The sequence below is a fragment of the Punctularia strigosozonata genome (assembly GCF_000264995.1).
Source record: "Punctularia strigosozonata HHB-11173 SS5 unplaced genomic scaffold PUNSTscaffold_12, whole genome shotgun sequence".
NCBI classification, from domain to species: Eukaryota; Fungi; Basidiomycota; class Agaricomycetes; order Corticiales; family Punctulariaceae; genus Punctularia; species Punctularia strigosozonata.
In genome coordinates this window covers 718,435-725,845 of record NW_006767444.1, presented here as the reverse complement: position 1 = coordinate 725,845, position 7,411 = coordinate 718,435, and positions in this window count along the sequence as shown.

The following is a 7,411-nucleotide window of genomic DNA, read 5'->3' as shown; positions in this document are numbered from 1 at the left end:
CTGAGCATAATGAAAGCGTGGGAACGATCAATCTGATGTGGGAAACCTATCATCATCGTATCAAACTGATACTGAAGACTTAGCAGGAATGAGATCAATAGCCGAAAGACTATGGAATCAGGGTGGTAAACGCCCACTTCGAATGGAGGACATCAATTTAATTATTGATCAAACTAAAGTAAAGAAAGGAAGTAACTATAGACAATTACTACTACTACAACGCCGGATGGAGAAACGGCAACTACAGGATATCGGACCAGCCGAATGGTTCAGCCTTGAACTCAAACAGGAAACCGGAGACGCACCTGCTGAAGGAAGACCGGGCCGCCGAGAGTTCGTTACGCCTAGGACGGATGGTAACGAAGGCGATACCGAAGAAGACGAGAATGAGGTACGCCGAGCCACTACGGGACTCGGCAGCGCGCGTGCATCAAACTATGATGATGATCTATACGCGAGCCCAGAGCACGGGCAAGGGACCCAGAACAATGGATCGGCTGCAGGCGCGGCCATCAGCTCCCACGCAAGAATGACGCCAGGACGCAGACAACCCGCGCCCTCAAGCGGAGGACTAATAATTAATCATGGACCTCCTAGCGGAGGTCCAAGCAACCATACAAATAGTAACGGAAACTCCCGAACAGGAGGAGGAAGTCAACGCTCGAACGGACGAGGGCTGGGACGAGGAAGCGCCCCGGGAGGCAGCGGGGACCCTGGATCTGGCCCAAACGGGAATAATAGCGATAGCGACGGATCGGGCGAGACTAACCGACGGCGAATAACGCCGAGATCTGATGATGAAGACATGCGCGCATTGCGCGAAGGGTCGTACATCCCGTTCAGCAATGAATTCACGGGAATAAGCTTGCGTACAGTATACCACAATCGAATTAAATACATGATTGAAATATACGTAGGAAACTATGTCGAACCGGACCCAAATACTAAAAGTCAGAAACCTCCAAGCCCGGACGCCTGGAATGGACAAAATGATGCCGACAAATTTATGGATTGGCTAGAATCGCTTCTCGAATACTTTGTACTTACCGGACTGTCGGGACCTCGACGGGATCACTTGCGCAAGCTACACACACCTGCCCGATTGGGTGAGAAGGCCCGCCATTGGTGGCGCCTTAAGGTATCCCGCACTAACCCGGGAGTACCAGTATTAAACTTTATTACAGCAATACTAGAGATGTTTGACCGATTTGTAATAGATATTACGCCTGAAAAGGCAATAAAGAAATATAAGGAAGTCACCTTTGACCCTGAGGCGGGGGTACAGAGTTTCTACGACGAATTAATTGAAGCATCGTCTCGATTATTGCAGCCCCCTTCTGAGGTCGACATGTCGGAACATTTCCTGACCAGGCTACCTCAAGGGTACATTACGCACTTAATGAGAAATAAAAATGTTCGAATAGGAATTACTAAACTACGAGATATGCTACGCTACGCGATAGCATACGAAAACTCGAACATCGCCATTGAGGCTGCAATGATGCTGCGAAGAAGTCGGGACGGGAACGCCCCAAAGGCGAAGTCCCCGGAGCGGCGCTCGGATAACCGAGATCGCGATCGGCCTGGGCGAGACCGCGCCGGCCAGAGGGACGTGTTCCGCTCTCGCAGGAATGATGATGCACCGTACAGGATTACAAGAAATCCTAGAAACAATAATAATGCAATTCCTGTAAAAGTTGTAGCTACAGGGAACAACTATGCTAAGGATACACGGAGGGACGGGCGCGAGCCAAACTCAAATGCCCAAAACTCTAACTATGTGGCGAAGCCGCGGTTCAACCCAAAAATAGCTCACCTAGCGTGCCGGACGTGTGGTGAGAAGGGCCATCTGGCCGCGGATCACTATGGGAACAGCGCCCAGATGAACGCGATTGACGCCGATGATGGGCGCGCAGAAGCGGAACACGAGGCACAGCCGGAGAGTGCCGACAATGAGAACGCGACCCCAGAGGATGCGGACAATGATGAAACATATTATCTAGAGGCATACGAGGCACATCAAGGAAATACAGTTGATGATGACTACTCTACGGATGGAGGGGAAGTCGTCTTCATGAACGAACTCCTTGTGAGCGAAGACGGCGCCCATAATGATGGGCGCGATCCAGCACCGTTTGCATACGCGCAGCCTTCCCGAAAAGGAAAGCGCCCAGAACCGCCACGCGAAGCGCGGGATGCTATACGATCAGCGCTGCATCGGGACAGCGATCTAAGCCGTCCGAAGTATCCGAAAGAATGGACGGAGCTCCTTGCTGCGTATGTATCGATTAATGGCGTCCGCGCATGGACATTATTCGATTTAGGGTCGAATACCGACGCTGTAAGTACAGAATTTGCCCAAATATGCGAGCTCGACGTCTTCGAGCTCGAAAGTCCAATTACATTAAAACTCGGCTGCAAGGGAAGTCGATCTAAGATCACACATGGCGGATACTCACGGACCGCATTTGGTAATATTAAGACCGATTGGTACTTTGATGTGGCAAATATTGCCCACTATGACACTGTCGTAGGATTGCCGTTCTGCGCTAAACATGGCATTACAGTGATTCTGGAGCGCCATACAATCAAACTACGGGACGGTACTCTAATTCCCGCCGAATTAGAAGGGGGGAGGACCAGAGGAGGCGACAAATGGGCTAAGACCGTCGAAGCCAAGCCTCGGCCCTTTCGGAAGGCGACCGTCGAAGCCAAGCCTCGGTCCTTTCGGAAGGCAAACTAAAAATAAATCTAACAGCCTCCGCCCACGACCCAAGACAGCGGTCCGCTCACACGGGCTTGACACGCAAATGCCGGATATTGCTGAGCATAATGTACCTACTGTACTTACAATGGCAAGTGCGATGGCAGACGAAGAGATCAAGGACATCAAATTCCCAAAGGAATTTGAAGTCGCATACGAAGAGCACAAAGCCTCGGAAGAGGCCCAATTAAAAACTCCGTGGGGTAAACGGATACCGTTCCCCGGACCGCCCTCATCACGCGCCCAAGAAGCGCTGAGAGAAGAAGACATCCCACGCCTTCGGGAGCAATGGCGGGAACGAATTGCGGACATCACGGGTGATATCCCGCTGGAAAGGCCTCCATATCGGGAGGTGAATCATAAAATTAATATCATCGACCCCCGTAAGAGATACAGGGGCCATAGGCCAAGATGCCCGGAGGCATACCAAAAAATACTACAAGATAAAATAGAAAAATACACTAAGGCAGGCTGGTGGGACTGGAAACCAGTCGACAACGCGTTACCTATGCTTTGCATCCCGAAAAAGGATGGGAAACTCCGGACAGTATTTGACTTACGAGAACGTAATGAAAACACGGTGCACGATGTGACGCCGATGCCGGACCAGGACCGAATTCGAAATGATGTTGCACGTGCACGTTACCGAACGAAGCTCGATATGAGCGACGCGTACGAGCAGATCCGGATCGAGAAAGGTGACGTACACAAGACCGCCTTCTCGACCATTTTGGGCACGATGGTGTCCCACGTAATGCAGCAGGGCGACTGCAATGCCCCATCTACCTTTCAACGTCTAATGACCCACCTATTCAGACAACACATAGGTATATTCGTGCATGTATACTTAGACGATATTTTTATATTCTCAAATACAATTGAGGAGCACGACAGGCACCTCGAAATAGTATTCGATACACTACGCAACGCGCACCTATACCTTTCTAAAAAGAAGGTTGATCTCTATTCGGATCGAATGGAGTGTCTGGGCCACCTGATCGACCGCCAAGGGATTCACGCGGAGAAGGACAAATTAGAACAGATCCGCGACTGGCGGACACCGAGGAACTATAGCGAAGTAGCCCGATTCTTGGGCCTGGTGCAATACTTGGCACAATTCATGCCGAATGTAGCTACATACACCACACCGCTATCGAACATCTGTAGCGACGGTGCGCCATTTCATTGGCGACCGATACATGAGAAATGCTTCCGCATGATCAAAGAATTGGCGCACCGAGCGCCCATACTGAAACCCGTTGACTTCGAAAGCCCCGATCCGATCTGGGTGATATGTGACGCCTCGACCACGGGCGTCGGTGCCTATTACGGACAAGGCCCAAATTGGGAGACGTGCCGCCCGGCAGGCTTCATGTCGAAGAAGCTTACCAACGCGCAACGAGGCTACGCGACGTACGAGCATGAAACGCTCGCAATACTCGAAGCCCTCCTCAAATGGGAGGATAAACTAATCGGAAGAAAAATAAATATTGTAACTGACCACGAGACTCTTGAATTCTTTAAGAGTCAGAAAAATATGTCGTATCGCCAACGGCGATGGTCCGAATATCTTAGCCGATTTGACTACACCCTAACGTACATACAGGGGGAGACGAATGTCGTCGCAGACGCATTATCCCGGTGCCACAAGGCCGACCGCCCTAGCGAGAATCCCGCACCATACTACTTTGTCGATGCGGATCGGCGGTTAGATCCCGCTGGGGACGATCTACCCGCACTCCGGAATGAGGAAATTGCGCACCTGAACGCCATGAGGCTACCAGAAGCCATCGAGAGCCGTGATCTAGAAGCGGAGATGCTAGCGCCTGAGTCGGACGCTCCCGAAATTACTCCGCCGGTGATGTCGGAAGATGATCCGGTGGTATACGAAGCGGTAGCACATGGGCCCCTCCCGCCGCAAATCACTACTGAACACGATGAATTCGAAAAGGCAGTACGAGAAAACTACGCAAATGATACCTTGTTCGCAAAGGTATTGGAACATCCAACTGAGCACAAAGCGTTCACCATATGGGACGGACTGATCATGGGCCGCAATCGGGCCGGAAAAGAAGTTCTTGGCGTACCAAACGGCCGGCTCGGCGCTCGGAGCCTGAGAGAGTTAGTAATTGATGCCGCTCACCGAACCCTGGGCCACTTCGGGTTTCAGAAAACAATAGACTACATACGAAGGTTCTATTGGTGGCCTCAGATGTCACGCGATATTGAAAAATTCTGCGCGACATGCCACATTTGCCAAACAACGAAGGACCGCAACAGGAAACCCAAAGGATTGTTGCACAGCCTCCCGGTGCCTGGGCGCCCATGGAGCTCGATAGCGATGGACTTCCTGGGACCGTTTCCCCGGTCCCGCGGATTCGATTACCTTTGGGTAATTATTTGCCGACTAACGAGTATGGTACACCTCATACCGTGTACCACAAAATCCAAAGCATCGGAATTAGCGTACATGTTTGTACGCGACATTGTGAGACTACATGGGCTGCCGGATACGATAGTATCCGACCGTGATTCTAAATTTAATTCGAAGTTCTGGCGGGAGACTCACCGGATACTCGGGACGAAGCTATTGATGTCGACCGCGTTCCACCCACAAACGGATGGCGTCACTGAGCGCGCAAACCGATCGGTGGCGCAGATTATGCGAACCCTGATTCGGCCCGATCAGACCGATTGGGTCGACGCGCTCCCACTCACGGAATTTGCAATGAACGCAGCGCGTTCTGAAACGACAGGATTTTCTGCGTTTGAATTAACGTACGGGTACATACCGCGAATGCTGCATGAATTCGGAATGGAAAACACCTCGCCCGGAGTACGAGAATTTGCCTTGCACGCGAAGCACTGCCTGGAACAGGCCCATGATGCCATCATAGCATCACGCGTTCGCCAAGCACATCACGCGAACCAGCGACGACGCGACCACCAAGCCTATCGGCCCGGTGATCTGGTCTACGTGAGTACGGCTAACCTTAATTTACCCATCAAACGTGCACGCAAGCTCGCGCCTCGTTTCATTGGACCGTTCAAGATCCTTGAGGCCAACAATGACGTCAGTGTCTATTTGATTGACTTGCCCGCCGATCTCAAAGCGCGCCGCGTGCACCCACGATTTCATATCAGTAAGCTTCGGCCGTACATGCCGAATGATGATAAATTATTCCCGGGCAGGGACCCTGCAAACTTTTATGACTTCGGGCAAGCCGAGGACTTAGAATACGAAGTTGAGGAAATACTAACCCATGAATGGCATGGGAATACCATATTATTCTTAGTACGGTGGACACTGGGCGATAGCTCATGGGAGCCGTGGGAAAATGTCAAAGATCTGTCCCTGATGGACAGGTACTTCGAAATCGAAGGTGTGAGCCGCGTGGAAGACCTGCCGAAATCTCGGCCGCCGATCCAAGGCCTGCCCGCCCCCGAGGGCGCAATAGTCACCCCGTACAGTATGCATCCTGTTGGGCGCGATGGAAAAATATTCTGGTCAGTCGGACCCTCAGGTATAAATGTGCGCTATCATGCACCGCAGGCTGCGTAACGAACGACGTTGCAGCTCATACTACATACACGCATACACTACGACGACTATGCCTCTCGCAAAGCCCTACGTGATCGGCCCAGCCCGTGGCTCGCCCTACCCGATGCCCGCGGTAAACCTACCCAATATGTCGCGCCAATTGGAGCAACTTACCCAGCGCGTTGAAGCGCTCGAAGCCGCCCTTGGCTTCCAGAACACCGAAGTAAGCACAAATTCAAACCCCGATATGGGCGCGCTCTCACGCTTGATAGCCCGCGCCCGGCATCCAGTGGGTTCCTGACGCTGATGGGAACATGGCCACTCTGCCGGCTCCCTTAGGCCCTGCCCCCTCGGGGGGGAGGGGAGGACTTAGGAATAGAGATAGCAAACGAACGCAATGTTGCGCGTCCATGGGCCCATGTCAGAGATCCGCGCCGTCACCTCACCCGCGAGGAAATCGGTAAGATCATGAAAGGGCACATTGTGCCGCCGACCGATACCGTATTCTACGATCGGCTGACCGAGAGTGCGAAACGCGAATACGCGTGGTTCCACGTGTTTCTCGCCAAGCATTACGTAACCCTGATCAAAGGGCTGGGCATGCACACCACAAAGAACCAGAAGGCCTTTGCCGACGGTTGGAAGGATCCCGATTGGTTCCAACAAGCTGTCTTCATTGACAAAAAGAAGCGTGCTCAGCTGCGCGAGAAGTCGGAGAAGGCCGAACGGCCGACTGACCCACCGCTCTCCGACGTAGACGCCTGGGCTCAGTTCCTAGGGCAGAATGTGTTTCGCCGCCCACATGGGATCAGATTCGAAGGCAACCAGCCCGACCAGGCCCAGCTGCAAGGCTGGCTAATTTTCAAACAAATCGGGCCTGCCCGCCCGGGAACGAAGGAGGAGTCCCGTCGCACCCGCAATGTGGCAAATCACGTGATTTGCCGGTATTTCGCCGAGCATGCCGAAGAATATCGTGGGACGGTCATGTCCCTGGGAGGCACCATTTCGGAAATGTGGGCGCCGTCGCCCTACCCCCATGCCAAAAACGTGGAAATCAATGATTTCCTGAAGCACGCGGCGATATGCGGACTCCAGCATGAAATGGC